The sequence below is a fragment of the Myxine glutinosa genome, chromosome 1, assembly GCF_964187855.1.
Source record: "Myxine glutinosa chromosome 1, kmMyxGlut1.1, whole genome shotgun sequence".
In the NCBI taxonomy this organism is placed as follows: Eukaryota; Metazoa; Chordata; class Myxini; order Myxiniformes; family Myxinidae; genus Myxine; species Myxine glutinosa.
Genome location: NC_136261.1, coordinates 114,800,519 through 114,818,213, shown reverse-complemented (window position 1 = coordinate 114,818,213; position 17,695 = coordinate 114,800,519).

The following is a 17,695-nucleotide window of genomic DNA, read 5'->3' as shown; positions in this document are numbered from 1 at the left end:
AAGTAGCTGGCGGGCACGCTCGGCCTCAGTGAGCTCGAAGGTTTCGAGCAGCAGGACCTTTAGCGTCTCATACTTTCCGCCCTCCGGAGGATCCTGGAGAAGGCTCACCACCCTGGTCGCAGTGTAGCCGCTGAGCGCAGACACGACATAATACTTTGTGTCGTCGGCAGAAATGCTCCGAATGGTGAACTGGGCCTCAGCTTGTGCGAACCAAACGGCAGCTTGTCGTTCCCAAAACTCCGGCAGTTTAATCGAAACTGCGCTTGTCGCCATGTTCGTTTGAAGCTCCGAAAACGTTCAAGAGCAAGACGGGGTCACCAATGTAGGAGTTGCGGACAACGAGAGGGCGAGACACTGCTTAGCTTGTTCAAAGCTCCTTTATAACAACAGAACTCACTCGCGCCTGGAACTCATGCATCCTTTATAACACGCAAAACACTCTTAAGGGGGCGTGGCTCCAACCACCGAGCACACGTCACGCCCATACCATCAATGGCCCCACTGGTCCCGTGCCTGTGAATTATGTCTCAATGGGGTAACCCCCACAATTTATTAATTATTGGGATATTTAACGACCACTTTTGTGAACATTAAGGCTAAATTGCATCAATGAAGGTGAATATGAAAATAAAATGCAAAATATATTCACTATGGCAATATGTATGAAGTTTCGCATCGATCTGTTAAGCGGTCTGAAGATTTTTTTTCGTTTTTATTTTAATTCCAATATGGCCACTAAACTACATTACCGATGATGTCATAAATTTAATTCTTCACTCACATTGGGTTGTAGATCAGATATAACGTTTCAGATTTTTCAGATAAGGATTTCGATTCACCCAATTATGGCTGGAATACCACTTCACGGATGATGCCATTATCATCCTATACACCCCATGGCGTGTTTATGACATATGCAAAGTTTGAATTTTTTTGTTGAGCAGTTATTGAGAAAAAGATGTGCATTTTTTCCCTTTAATCCAATATGGCGACCATACCATGTATCCAATGATCTTAGATTTATCAAGAAAATATTCTCCATGGGGAGTCCCTTCTATGTTTAAAGTTTGACATCGATCGTAAAAGTGGTTGCATAGATAAAACAACCCCAAAACACAATGCCTCCGGCCACCTTTGGGGGAGTAGTCTATACGCTTATGTAACATTTTCCAGGTTTGTCATTTTTTGGGATAGATTCTTGACACTCATGTCTAAACACATCTAGAAACTTCACTGATTAAGAAAAAAAAGGTGCCAGTTTTTCCATTAACATTTAGGGCCTCCATTTTGAATTTCAAAATGGCCACCACCGAAACTCAATTCTTTAAAAATATTTGCCAATAAACTATACTATTCATTCAAATGTCATACAATATTTATTCCATTTTATTTAAACTCATATGTATGGGTCAACAATTCATTGGAAACAAAAATGAGAGCACTAGAAATACTCTAAATTAGCAAAAATCAAAGATGGCCATCAAATTTCAGACTTTTTTTAAAATGCGAAATGCCATAACTTTTGAACCAATGGACATAGGAAGATGTGTTTGGTGTCTAATCATATGTTTTGGCATATGGGGATTCCAATAATAACAACATTTTTATGATTCGAACACTCTTCAACAACCCTCCAAAACATTTAATAGAAATAATGTAGGAATCTGTCTTATGACTAGCGTCAAACTCTTGTAGCTGTTTATCAATAGACAATCTGTTTATCAATCTGTCAAGCCTCCCTTCCTGCTCTCTCTCCACTTATCATTGCAACAATAAACTCCTCCCTGTCTACAGGCATCGTCCCACCATCCCTCAAAATTGCTGCTGTTACCCCCATTCTGAAAAAACCTGGACTAAACCCTGACACCCTAAATAACTTCAGACCCATCTCCAACCTACCCTTTCTGTCAAAGGTTTTGGAACGCGCTGTAGCCACTCAACTCAAACATCACCTCTCTGCCAATAACCTGTATGAAACATTCCAATCCGGATTCCGCTCCAACCACAGTACTGAAACTGCTCTCCTCAAAATCACAAACGACCTTCTCCTCTCCTCTGACGCTGGCAACCTCAACATTCTCATCCTCCTCGACCTCAGCGCCGCCTTTGACACCATCGATCACACCATCCTCCTCACCCGACTTGAAACCACCTTTAACATTACCGGCACTGCCCTCTCTTGGATTAAATCATACCTCTCTGACAGACGTCAGTTCATCTCCATCAATAACTGCAAATCCCCCACTGCTCCCCTCCCCCAAGGTTCAGTTCTTGGCCCCCTCCTCTTCATCCTTTACCTGTCCCCCCTCGGTCACTTAATCCGCCGTCATGGTCTCCAATTCCACTGCTTCGCCGATGACATCCAGCTTTTCATCTCCACCAAGCCCATCTCCACCGCCACCCACTCTATCCTGACAAACTGCATCACTGAAATAAAATCCTGGCTTCAAATCAACTTCCTCAAACTTAACTGTGATAAATCTGAAATAATCATCATTGGCCCAAAAACGCTCACCAAGTCCACCCATAACTTTGCCCTCAACATCGACGGTTTCCCAGTATCCACCTCCCCTCACATCCGGAATCTTGGCATCATCTTTGACCAAACCCACTCCTTCGACAAATACACTAAACAGATCACAAAGACAGCCTTCTTTCACCTGAAAAACATCGCCCGTCTCCGTCCATCCCTCTCCTCCGTGGCTGCAGAAACCCTCATCCACGCCTTCATCACTTCCCGTCTGGACTACTGCAATAGCCTCCTTTATGGTTCACCCTCAACAATCACCAATAAACTCCAATACATTCAGAACTCCGCTGCCCGTCTACTCACCCATTCCCGGACCCGTGACCACATCACCCCCGTCCTTTACAAGCTTCACTGGCTCCCCATCTCCCAGAGAATCCAGTACAAAATCCTCCTCTTGACCTACAAAGCCCTCCATAACCTGGCCCCATCCTACCTGGATGACCTCCTCTCCAGACACACTCCCACCCGCAACCTCCGCTCTGCTGGTACCAACCTCCTGACCCCCCCCCCCACCCCCATCCGGACCAAATTTAGATCATGGGGGGACAGGGCCTTCTCCATCGCTGCTCTCACCCTCTGGAACTCGCTACCTCACACCATCAGAGACTCCTCCTCACTCACCACATTCAAAACATCACTCAAGACCCACCTGTTCAACACTGCATTCAACATTTAACCCACAGCATCTAACCCCTGACTATCTCCTCTCCTTCTCCCTCCTTTGTGCTTTGAATATTTCCCTATTGATTCTTCTTTTTTTGCAATTGTTTTTATGTTTTGCTATGCATTATGTTTTGCACTCTGTCAAAGCGTCTTTGGGCTTCCTGAAAAGCGCTATATAAAATAAATGCATTATTATTTATTATTATTATTATTATCAAGATTCAAGGATTCTATCTCCATTAAGAACGCCTTGTGTGCTTCTGCCACGCCTGTCTTATCCCTGCATGCTTCAGTCAGCTGCTTTACGCTGGCAACCAAGGTGTCACATACAACGGGGTGATCCTCAAGGAATTTCTCCAACCAGAGATCGAAGTGCCTGAAGAGTTAACTGGTGAGCTTCGATCGCTCTGTTGTAATGATTGCCATTTAAAATCTGTGATATCAAGCACCGAAGTGCACAGATCACTGTGTGGAATGCTCCTGGGCTGAACACCCACTTGTTCTTGAACTGTGGATGTAGATACTCGAGTTTCACAACTCTCTTGTATAAGTCCATATCTAAAGTCACAACGAGAGTACTGTTTGCTCCAGACACAACTGCATTCAATTTAGTCAGCTGATCCAAGGCAGCAACTAATGTGGGCCATTCAGTAGCAGCAGCATTGATGATAGGCAGACTGAACGTCTTGTCAATTACTGGTAAGTCATTTTGATCATCTGGGGTGTGTTCGAGCGAGTTATAAGCTGACCACAAATGCACTTGTTGCTTTTCCTTGCTTTGATTGGCTCCCAATCCCTCATGTTCTTCGGTGGTTTCTGCTGATTCATCAGGCTGTGATGTACTTGACTCGGATAAATCTGGAGTTTCAGAGTCAACAACAGGCGAGTTGATGTTTGTTGACGAGTTTCCTCTGTTCCAGTAACGAACTGTCATCCAAGCGAGGTCATTGACTTGTGAAGAATTGTATAGCTCGTCATGTACGCCCATCTTGTAGCTGGTATACTGTGGACTTGCCGGTGGTTTCGGACTGCCTTCGATAGCGCAAGGGAGTAACTGGATAACTGTTTGTGGGACATTCCTTAGAGTTTCTGATACAGGCTGTTGGCCCCTGAGCTGAAGTTGTTTAACTATTAGTAAGGTCGATATATGGAAAATACCCCCTCAACCCCCAAAAAATTGCTACAAAAGGTTTCTCAACTGATTCTGGTAGGGTTTAGTGTACTTTATAACATACTAAAAGTTTACCAAAGGAGGACCCCCGGAAAAGTGTTTTTTTCAAGATGGCGTCCAAGATGGCCGCCGAAACCTCTTAATGATCATAACTATGTAACTATCAACTCAAATTTGATGATCTTGGTGTCTATCCCTAGGTTTTTGGGGGCAAGGAACACATTAAGACCATTAAAAATGAAAGTGGGCCATTATCTAACAGGTTGAGGGGGCATTTTCCATATATTGACCTGAAGAATGTGTCGAATTGGATCTAACTGAATAACTAATTCTCATCTTTCTCTTTTTCAGACATGATTCAACAATGAGTGCAAGCACAGCCAGTCAGGCTTTTTGTCCAATCTGCAAGGAGGAGATCGAGGATTCCAGTGATAACTGGGTTGCAATTCAGTGGAAGGGGGCGAAGGGAATAAATGAAGCCAGTGTAAAGCGGAAGGACGATCTTGTAGTTGAAGCCAGTACTAAAGTGCATAAAAGCTGTCGTCAACAGTACATAAATGATAAAAACATTAAAAGCCATGTTGCAAAGAAAAGTAGTGGTTCTGTGCCACCAAAGAGAACCACAAGACAATCAAGTGGAGGTTTTGACAGTGAAAAGGATTGCGTATTCTGTGGATGTACAATTGATTTGGACAAGGGACACTTTAGCTGGGTACGGACTGACAAATTTGTGGAGACAATTGTGGAGGTCTGTGAATCCCGTTCAGATGATTGGGGACATACTGTAAAGGGTCGGATTGAATACTATTTACGAGATTTACATGCAGCAGACGGACTTTATCATCATTCGTGTAGTGGAAATTTCCGGTCCTTCAAGTCTGTGCCTTTAGAGTTCCAGAAAGCCCCCGAAGCCAAGCGCAGAAAGTGTGGTCGTCCTAAAGATGAAGATAAGTATGAAGCATTTCAGAAAATGTGTGCTTACCTAGAACTGAACAGTGAGGAACAACTAACTGTTACATCTTTGAGCCTCATAATGAAAGGGTATCTTTGTAATCCTGATTCGGAACCGTATGACAATTACAGTTTGAAAAAGCGTCTTAAAGAACGCTTTAAGGACTCAATTTTTTTTGGTGAAAGAGAAGGCTTGGACGATATTGTTACGATGAGAGAACAAACGTCGCAGATTCTGAGATCATACTACAAGCAAACGTGTCAGGAAGGCGATGAAGAGTCCCAAAAACGCGCTATTATTGAAACTGCTGCTAGGTTAATCAGAAGTGATATAAAATCTCAGGTTTGTACCGTGACGAATCAGTATCCAAGTAGTGATGATTTAAAACTTGATTCAGCCCTATCGTTCATTCCGACTAGTCTGCGGACAGCACTGGAAACATTGTTCGTTGAGAAAGACACAAGACGCAAGGTTGCGGCAGTTGGTCATGCCATAATTCAGGCAGTTCGCCCACGAGCTGTCATTGCCCACGAGCTGTCATAGTAGTGATCTTGTCATCGAACAAACGTTGATGAGGTCTCTGAAGAGCACTGGTGGTCTAACTCGCGGCAGTGGGATGACCGAGGACATGCGAAACCTTTGGACCTTATCTGCACCTGTAACATCCGAGTACAACATTGCGATGCAGGATTTCACAAACCTAACCTATACTACAAGTCCGCAACACAAAGACTCAACTGAGGCGCGCATCAAAAGAGATGCATCTGATCTCGAGAAAATTCGGATAAAGCTTGCAGCCTGCTCACCCTTCACATCTGATCCTACTCTGAGAAACATTGTCAACGGGATAGTGGCTGGGCCAGATGTGAATGTACATGACTTTGAATCGGTTGGAAACAAGATCATTGAAGATATAATCGGAAAGTCGGCATTTACTTACAAATTCAAGCGGAAAGACAGAGCCAAAACCCTTGGGAATATCTCTGCTGTGAAGATTGCTCCTGATCGTACCATTGATCCTGCCCTTCTGTTCCAGCGTTTCCTTCTGGTGTCAAGGTCAGGAGATCTTTCCCTTGAAGAGGTTTTGACGTATGAACTAAGCCCCTACCCTCCAGCCCTCTTTGAGACCAGGAACATTCTTCGAAAAGCAGACAAACCTCAGCTTGCTCAGGCAATTCGAGACCATGCTGCGGACTTATCAAGTGAGGCTGTGATGAACTCTATTCCCAAAACAGATTGTTACGTGCTTGATGGTGGCTCTTTGCTCCATCGTTTACCGTGGAACAAAGGCGACTCATATAATGCAATAGCTGAGTCTTATGCAGACTTCACTGTGAGACATTACGGACAAGCGACAGTGGTGTTCGATGGCTATGGTGAAGGTCCCTCCATAAAAGACAACACACATCAGAGACGAGGAAAAAACCTGCACCCTATTGTTAGTTTCACTGCAGAAACAGAGTTTGCAGGCAAAAAGGACGACTTTTTGTCTCGTGACAAAAACAAGGCAGACATGATTGCTCTCATCAGCACAGCACTAACTAAAAGGGGATGCCATGTCATTCAGTCACCAGGGGATGCAGACGTTGATATCGTTAAGGCAACTGTTGAACGATCCCGTCATTGCACCACAACGTTGGTCGGTGAGGATACAGATTTGCTGATCTTGCTCCTTCATTACTCCAGAACAGACAATGAGATCATCTACTTCCGTTCTGATGCAAACAAGCAGTCAAAAGAACACAGAGTGTATAACATTAACCTGTTGAAAGAAACTTTAGGAGACGATGTGTGCAATGAGATGCTCTTTGTACATGCCTACTCAGGATGTGATTCTACTTCAAGGATTTTCGGCATCGGAAAAAAGTCAGCCTTCCGGAAATTAGTGAAATCTGATCCTGTCATGAAGTCCTGTGCTAGTGCATTCATCCTTCAAAACAAATCTCAAGAGGACATATCAGATCTTGGCAAAGACCTGATGGTTGATCTCTTTGGTGGCAAGTCTAATGATACGCTATCATCACTGCGCCATATCATTTTCACCAAAAAAGTGGCAACTGCTCAAGCATTTGTCACTTCTGAACGGCTCCCCCCAACATCACCTGCAACAATATTCCATAGCCAACGTGTGTACTTTCAAATTATGGTATGGATGGGGATGGCAAATGAAATGAACCCAACTGAATGGGGATGGAAACAGGAAAATGATCAGTTAATTCCAATTATGACCCAAAACAATGCTGCGCCTGATGAACTCTTGAAAATTATCCATTGCAACTGTTTGGGGGGATGCAAATCCTCTCGATGCAGCTGCAGACGCTATGGACTCCGCTGCACTGCTGCATGTGGGTCTTGCCAAACTGAAAACTGTGACAATCCAAACAACACTCAAGAGGTCGATACTGAGGAGGAGGATGACACTCAAAACTGAACGCTCTGAAACTTATTCTATGGACAAAGGTGTTTGTGCATTAGGTGACAGCTGAAGGTCATGAGTTCAATTTCATAATGATTCAACAGCTCAGTAATATCCAAAGTTGTCTTAATGTGTTCCTTGCCCCCAAAAACCTGGGGATAGACATCAAGATCATTAAATTTGAGTCAATAGTTATGGACTTGCGGTCATTTGGAGGTGTTGGCGGCCATTATTGACGCCATATTGGATTTTTGTGTTACATATAATGGCCCACTTTCATTTTTAATGGTCTTAATGTGTTCCTTGCCCCCAAAAACCTAGGGATAGACACCAAGATCATCAAATTTGAGTTGATAGTTACATAGTTATGATCATTAAGAGGTTTTGGTGGCCATCTTGGACGCCATCTTGAAAAAAACACTTTTCCGGGGGTCCTACTTTGGTAAACTTTTAGTATGTTATAACGTACGCTAAACCCTACCAGAATCAGTTGAGAAACCTTTTGTAGCAATTTTTTGGGGGTTAAACTGTATTTTGACCTGACTATATCGTTTCACCATCGCCTGATGACTGATACACTCCAATGGCCATGCCATGGAAACTGTGTTTCCCATCTGGAGTGTCAACTTTCTTGTCAATGTTATCCATTGATACTCGTATGGTCTTGTTTTTCAGAAGACCTGGTGGAACATAAACACCATACTCTCCCATGTTGTCGCATATGGAAATGGCAATGCTGTTACATATCTTCTGTACTCTGTCATATGTAACTCCTACACCTGCATTGTTCAGCGGCGTAATTGCCTTTTGACTGTGGAAACTGTGATCCATGTACAATGAGAGTCCTACTGAGTAAGGGCTGTCAAAGATGCACCGAAATTCAGATATATTTGATTTTGGTGTGAGAGACATTTGTCTCTTTGTCTTGCATGATTGCACTATGGAATGTAAAAGAATGTGACATGTGTTGTTAAGCTCTTTCGCACGTGTGTCTGTTGTTGCAGCTTGAGCTCCTTGTACTCTCCACCTCATCATATTGACTAATTCTGCAGGTACACACTGTTCTTCGCAATCTGTCAATGAGCCGCTAAAGGTCCATGGGTTAGATTTACGGGATTGCAAGATAGATAACCTGATCAGTTTTGAGCAACGAAAGATGGCCTTCATGTCTCGTCTGACATCACGTTCCTCCACAGCAGTATCATTGCTGACCGAACAGTTTCCTTAAAATAAATGACTGCAGGTTTTCTTCCTTTCGCTTCCGTAATTGTGAAGTTCGATATTTGTTGTTCTATTTTGGCGAGGAGCACTGCACGTGTAATCTGTTGGTTTGGAATGCCATGATCGCGCATCATACGGTTGTATCGTGTTGCTACTTCACTCAAGGTAAGGATGCTTCCTTGATCTAGAGAGTCCTGCAATTCGGCACTGAACTCGATCTCTGAAGAAACAAATTCCACTGTATTTTCTGCTTCAGCTGACGGTTCTCTGTTGCTGACTCTTTCTTTGGCTTGTTTGTACTTGCGCCAGTTAGTGGTATGGCAACTTTTGTGATATTTAACATCTCTTGAAATAAAGTTGCCACCAGTTGAGGTTCGCTAGGTTTACTGTCCCCTGTTCATTCCCGCTAACATCAACTATGTCTTGCATTGACACTCCAACATTGTAACTTGGACAAGTAACAAGGCGTTCTGTCTTACCACCACAAATCTTCTCGATTTGACAGGAGAAACAGTGTTTGTTTTCGAACGAAGGATAACAAGATCTTGTTAGTGTGCTGGAAGATGCAGAGCTTGCCTGGTTTGGGGTGTTAGATGTTTGGGACGCGTGAGGACGACCACCAACTTTTCCGTATGACAATACACTCGACTCTTGGGATGAAATCGCTTTGTCATATCCAGCTTTGTCTCTCTCAATGGGTTGTTTGTGTGTTGCTTTACCTTGACATTATTTGTGCCACACTGCATGTTGGTTGTTCAGTTCTTCTCCAGATATGCCACTCAGTTGTTGATGCAAACGAACATACTCGGGGTTTTGGTATTGAGCTCTATTGTTTATACAGTTCACCAATGGTTGGTATGATTCCAATTCTGGTTGTCGCAGATGCTACAGCTGATGAACACCTTTAATCTTCGTGAACTTGTCTCCTTGACATAACAAGCAGAGTCGAAAGTTGATGGAAGATTCATTTGCACACTTCTTCCGTGGTGGTTCTTCACTGGACGCCATGGTTAACCTGGAATAAAAAGCATAAGTTAGAATAACAAGTCGCCATAAATCTCAATGCCATTCACCAAATGAAAAAACAAGTTTGCTTAATGAAAGACCAAATTAGTAAAACGAATAAAATGCCACACACATTTCAAATACATGTTTAAAATAATGTTGAATACCAAAAAATCATACAGATCGTTGGTATGATTGTAGCTGGCATACTGTGGCAAAGCGAATAGCAAAGCCCACAGAATCTTGTTTCTCACAGTCTGAGAGTCCTTTAGGTGCTTTTTTTGCAAACTCCAAGCGGGCTTTCAACATACCGAGTTGAAAGATAATACATGATAGTACATATCATGTAAAGATAGTACATACAAGATAATACATGCAAGATCTATCTCATACATACAAGATAATACATGCAAGATCTATCTCATACATACAAGATAATACATACAATATCATACATACAATATCATGAAAACAACTATACAAGATCGTACGTATACAAGATCCTATACATACAAGATCATGCATACATTAACAAGATCTCATACATGCTGCGTATCTCTCTGTGCTGATCTGGAAATTATTAGACTCTTGTCTGATAAATAGAACACGTCCTTACATCTTGGAAAATCCCAGTCTCACCCGATCACTCTGGAATGATCATCAAACGAATCCACCTATCGATTTCCTTGGTCATCGTCCAGAAGAGGTTCAGTTTGCGATATGTTGCCTCTCTATTTTCGTAATTGTAATGTCATTTCAATTTTTTGAAATAAAATTTCAAACAATTAAATGAATGTTCCTATGATTATATGATATTGCTCGATAATATGGTGCAGAGATAGCAAACTTACATAAATTTATGTGCCATCTACTGTTGATTCATTTCTTGAGGTGATTATAAAACTTTTGCTGCTTCACAATGAGGCATTATATAACAAAAATCACCTTCCCTTTGATGGATGTTAACCTGCGTATTCCTTATACTGAAGGAACTGCGCTCCAACGCGAGTCGAAAGAATTGACGCGACCAAAGACGGAATTCGTCCGAGTTGCTTTATTGAAACAAAACAGCTCAGGTATTCTGACAAAAGCCCGTTTATCGGGCAGCAATATATATACACATTTATGTCGGGAAGTTTGCCCGGCAAAAGCTATACCGGGCATGCCCGGGTGTCGAGGGCGAGCCTTGGAAAGGCGAGTCTGGACCTGCCCGGGCGTGTTTGGCTGCGGCCTGGCAAGTCGAGGCTGGGCGTGCCCGGGCGCTCTGGACGAGCACTGGAAAGGCGAGAGCGGGCATGCCCGGACGCTCTGGGCGAGCCCTGGAAAGGCGATTCTGGACCTGCCCGGGCGTGTTTGGCTGCGGCCTGGCAAGTCGAGGCTGGGCGTGCCCGGGCGCTCTGGACGAGCACTGGAAAGGCGATAGCGGGCATGCCCGGACGCTCTGGGCGAGCCCTGGAAAGGCGATAGCGGGCATGCCCGGACGCTCTGGGCGAGCCCTGGAAAGGCGATAGCGGGCATGCCTGGACGCTCTGGGCGAGCCCTGGAAAGGCGATAGCGGGCATGCCCGGACGCTCTGGGTGAGCCCTGGAAAGGCGAGAGCGGGCACGCCCGGGAAAGACGAGACCGGGCGTGCCCGGGAGGTTCGGGCATGCCCGGGAGAGGCGCGTCTGGCCGTGTTCTGGCCGGTGCAAGGCGATTGTGTGCATCCAGCGGTAACCGCTACAATACTACCATTTATTAGTTGGTGGGCACTAAAAATCCCAGCACCATTAACAGATTGGAAAATCCTTGGACACAACTTGACAGTGAAGTGACAACAGTTGGACGCAACTAGGAAGGGAAACTATGAACAAAAAACAAGAAGACGTCATGCGGAGCACGATAATTGCAAAATACGCCCCCCCCCTCCCCCAAGAAAAAAACATTCCATTGATACAGCAAATTGTCCATTTCATCAAGATTAAAATTGACAATCTTGATCAAAGCTCGGGTCAAAAGGAAGAAAAGTGACGATTTTTCAGATTAGAAATTATGATTTTGGAAGGTTGACCTTGAGTTGACCTTTGATCTTTTGACCTCAAAAATAGTTGGTTTCCCTATTTAGTGACTCAATGTGCAAATGCTGTTCAATTTTCAAGTCAATCGGATGAAAATTGACAGTTTTTCATATAAAAAGTGATGATTTTGGAAGTTTCACCTTGAGTTGACCTTTGACCTTTTGACCTAAAAATAGTATCTTTCCCAATTTAGTGACTGGATATGCAAATGCTGTTCAATTTTCAAGTCAATTGGTTGAGAATTAACGGCTTTTTAGATGAAAATTGATGATTTTTAAAATTTGACCTTAAGTTGACCTTTGACATTTTGACCTCCAAAATAGTATGTTTCCCAATTTAGTGACTTGATATACAAATGCTATTCAATTTTCAAGTCAATCGGATTTAAAATGGCGATTTTAGAAATTTGACCTCCAGATTACCTTTGACCTTTGACCTCAAAATCAATAGGCTTCTCAATTGGGACGACTTATACAACGTTGTGAAGTTTCGTGACGATCGGTTTAGAATTGTGACCTGTAGGCCAGTGACAAACAGACAAACAGACAGACAGACAAACAGGCAGAACCACAAACGGAACCGACCAATATACTTGAAAAATCTTCGATTTTGCAAGTAATAAATAGGAGAATGGAGGGGAGAACATAGTAACATGCAAGTACACCACCAAATAAGTGTGTGTGTATACATTTGGCTTGGGTATGATTAACTGCTGTAGAAAACAAATCACAAGTAGAGATAGGCCAAAGCATGGCAACCTGCAGCTTTTTGAGGATGTATATGTGCGCCCCCCAAGCCTGATCGATAAAATCCCCTTTTTACTCGTTATAGATTAATTTTCAGAAAAAGCTTTGTAAGTATCGTAAAAGGATAAAATATTACTTGGTAGTGATAAACAGGAAAATACCTCGGTATAGCGACGAATTCTGTGAGCAAGACTTACACATAGTGTTCCATAAATCGTCTGCTCTCCACTACGCGGTTATCTCCGCCATCTTGTCGGCAATATTTCGCCTTCAACCTCTTGCGCATCCTCAGATTATAATTCGAACCCATCTTCTAAAAAGCTAGCGACGCCCTGATCATCACTGGGTAGGTAAGCGAGGATCCTGTAATGAACGACTTGTATGTAAATACCAAACGACATGTTGTTTTGATAACTCCCTCTTCAATAGAGGGTGCATGTACATGTGACGTCAGCACATTTTCTGTCCGCCATCTTGGAGTACAAGCAAACAAAGAAAAACTTTTACACGTGGACTGCATTATTGTATTTACTTTTGTTAAAATGGTGAATTTTAGCGCATTATTCTGTGTGGCAGTTGTACCGATAGGAAGGATTGGTTGTTCTATCATAGATTGCCTACGGCGCAACAATACGAATATTTCGATATGGAGGCATGACTTGCGAGTTTTGAGAGACGTTCAAGAGGGATTCGGAATGAGATTCTCACAGTAGTCCTACAAACGACAAATTTGTGTGTGTGTGTTTGTGTTTGGATGTGTATAAGTGTGTATACATGTGTGTATAAGTTGTGTGAATAAGGATGTCTCTGTGTGTATGTATAAGTTGTGTGAATAAGTGTGTCTCTGTGTGTATGTCTCCGTCTGTGTGTACACCCTAACATCACACCCGTACGTGCTCGTTGAACATCTCATTCCAAAATCATGTGCATTAATATGGAGTTGACCTCCCCCCCCCCCCCCCCCCCATTTGCTGCTATAACAGACTCCACTCTTCTGGGTAAGCTTTCCACTAGATGTTGGAACATTGCTGTGGGGATTTGCTTCCATTCAGCCACAAGAGCATTAGTGAGGTCAGGCACTGATGTTGGGCGATGAGGCCTGGCTCGCAGTCGGCTTTCCAATTCATCCCAAAGGTGATCGATGGGGTTGAGGTCAGGGCTTTGTGCAGGCCAGTCAAGTTCTTCCACACCGATCTCGGCAAACCATTTCTGTATGGACTTCGCTTTGTGCATGGGGGCGTTGTCAAACTAAAACAGGAAAGGGCCTTCCCCAAACTTTTACCACAAAGTTGGAAGCACACAATCGCCTGGAATGTCATTGCATGCTGTAGCGTTAAGATTTCCCTTTACTGGAACTAAGGGGCCCAGCCCGAACCATGAAAAACAGCCCCAGACCATTATTCCTCCTCCACCAAACTTTACAGTTGGCACTATGCACTCGGACAGGTTGCGTTCTCTTGGCATCCGCCAAACCCAGATTCATCTGTCGGACTGCTAGATGGTGAAGCATGATTCATCACTCCAGAGAACGCGTTTCCAATGCTCCAGAGTCCAATGGTGGCGATCTTTACACCACTCCAGCCGATGCTTGGCATTGCGCATGGTGATCTTAGGATTGTGTGCAGCTGCTCGGCCATGGAAACCCATTTCATGAAGCTCCCAACGACCAGTTGTTGTGCTGACGTTGCTTCCAGAGGCAGTTTGGAACTCAGTAGTGAGTGTTGCAACCGAGGACGGACTATTTTTACGTGCTACACACTTCAGCACTCGGCGGTCCCGTTGTGTGAGCTTGTGTGGCCTAGCACTTCGTGGCTGAGCTGTTGTTGCTTCTAGAGTTTCCACTACACAATAACAGCATTTGCAGTTGACCAGGGCAGCTCTAGCAGGTCAGAAATTTGACCAAATGACTTGTTGGAAAAGTGGCATCCGATGACGGTGCCACGTGGAAACTCACCGAGGGCTTCAGTACGGCCCATTCCACTGCCATTGTTTGTAATCTTTGTAATACTGCTAATCTACTGCCAATCGTCTTTCACTGAGGAGAGGCTTCCGTCTGGCCACTCTGCCATAAAGCCCAGATCGGTGGAGTGTTGCAGTTGTTGCGGATCTCGAGCTCGTTGACGTATTGAGGGGGGTTAAGCCCTGCTCCCCCTCGAACTTCGAGTCTACGAGGCCGCCACCCATACTACACTCGTGGGGGGGGGGGGGGGGGGGCTCGTTTGGCGGATACCCCCAATAATGTTTGCGGCAGGGGCGGTGATCACAGTCGTGCACGTAACAGGAATCCGAGGAGCGTATCTCAAGGTCAGCGAGGCAAAGCGCACGTGCAGGGAGTCCAGGCAGAGAGGTCGTCAGGACAGAGAGAGCGTTCAGAGTCCTGGGCCAGAGAGAGAGAACGGGGGTCCGGGCCGGGTTTTATAGCCCCCCCGGAGCCCCACTCGAATGTTCCACGGGCCTCCACTGGCCGCTGGGGATCACGTGTCGTGACAGCCCCTTATTGGTCGCCCTCGGCCACTCCCTTCAGCCTCCATTGGCTGTAACTTACTGGCCACTCCCTTTAGCTCTCATTGGCTGTAACTTACTGGCCACTCCCTTTAGCTCCCATTGGCTGTTCGCTGCTTACCGGCCACGCCCTCCAGCTCCTCCCTCAGGCCTGCTAGACTTGTCCTAGGCCCATGACACGGCACTTCAGGCTGCAATGTGGCCTACCATTACTCTACCTGCCTCAACGCATACTAACACTGGGAAGGAGACTATACTTCACATTTAATAAGAAATAACGAACTAAGCGAGGCTACATGTTGTGGTGTAACTAACTATAGGGGGGTTGCCTTTATTTACAAAACTGCAACACAGTGATGGTTGTCCATCTGGAAGTTTCTCCAATCTCCACACAGGATCTCTGGAGCTCAGCCAGAGTGACCATCGGGTTCTTGGTCACCTCTCTTACCAAGGCCCTTCTCCCCCGACTGCTCAGTTTGGCTGGGCGGCCAGCTCTAGGAAGAGTCCTGGTTGTTCCAAACTTCTTCCATTTAAGAATTATGGAGGCCACTGTGCTCTTGGGAGCTTTCAAAGCAGCAGATTTTTTTTTGTAGGCTTCCCCAGATCTATCCCTCGACACAATCCTGTCTCTGAGCTCTGCAGGCAGTTCCTTCGACCTCATGGCTTTGTTTTTGCTCTGATATGCATTGTCAGCTGTGAGACCTTATATAGACAGGTGTGTGACTTTCCAAATCATGTCCAATCAATTGAATTTACCACAGGTGGACTCCAATCACGGTGTAGAAACATCTCAAAGATGATCAAGAGAAATGGGAGGCACCTGAGCTAAATTTCAAGTGTTATAGCAAAGGGTCTGAATACTTATGTAAATGTGATATTTCAGTTTTTTCTTTTTAATAAATTTGCAAAACTTTCTAAAGTCCTGTTTTCTCTTTGTTATTATGAGGCATTGAGTGTAGATTGATGAGGGAAAAAATGAATTTAAACGATTTCAGCATAAGGCTGCAATATAGCAAAATGTGAAAAAAGTGAAGGGGTCTGAATGCACTGTATATATATATATATACAGGGTATATATGTATATATATATATATATATCAATGCACTGTATGTATATACAGTATATATATATATATATATATATATATATATATATATATATATATATATATATATATATATATATATATATATATATATATATATATATATAATCTTTCATGTGTCTTTCACTGAGGAGAGGCTTCCGTCTGGCCACTGTGGAAGTGTAACTCAGTGTAACATATTGATTGGCCCTGGTAACTTATTAATTAACCTGGTAACAAAGCAGATACATTTTATGTGTATGAACAATGTAATCTCTTGAAACACCTGGTCAAGGCCCCAGGCTAGAGCACCCCCCCCCCCCCTGCTGTGATTTCCATTTACACAGCAGGAGGGGAGCGAGCTGATGCCAGGACTCGGTGCGATGCATGACCTCGGGACATTAGCGGAGAGGAGATTAAGTCCAGTTTGGCGATATAACGAGAGCAAACGTTGAGTAAAGTACACTTGTCCTCAGAAGCCCTGCCCGACGGAACGATGGAATGAACGAGTACTTGCTACGTGAAGCGCTGACCGAACGGGAGTGTCGGATGGAGAGAAGGACCAGCGAAAAGAGTTAACCTGATCCATTATATTATGCGGTATCATTTTGGTAATTGGATGAAGTGAATACAGTTTAATAAACGAGACCTTTTGTAACCTGTGTCCGGTCTTTGGAGTCCTGTGAGTCCCCCAGTAAATTCCCTGACAATCTTGGAGGCACCGCTGCGATCAATTGTACAAGCAAGTCTTCTTTAAAAGGTGAGTGTGTCTTGTCTTGTCCAATATGATTTACGAACTTGGAAGTTATGGGTACATACATGGGGGAGCAGGTGGACTGGGGCTTCTTTGCGCACCGATGCCGCGATATAGGTGGCGTGAGCCATCACGAATGGGATTTCGATAAACGACTGTAGCAATTTATTCGTTTTTTTCTAAATGATTTCTGTAAATACGTATTTTTGCGCTGGTTATTAAAGGGCCTTGCTGTGACCTGGAAGCGGACGGAGCAAGTGTGCACCTTGCGACCGCTTGCTTCCAGGACGTGTAAGGCCGGTACACTCGTTTACCCACCCGAACACGGATAAAGTACTACTTTTTTTTTTGCACTTGTTCGAAGCACTTGACTTGATCGGCGCTCGGCGAGCGACAGGGAACCGGGAAATGGAACTTGATATTTATATATATATATATTTCCAATATGGTACACCGGCCACAACGATTTTAGCGATTATCCGAGTTTTTTTTTAACGATTTCTGTAAATACGTATTTTTCCTGCGCTGTGTAATTCTGACACGCGCCACGAAGAAACGCACCACTGATGTGCATGAAGCGACTTGTTTGCCGG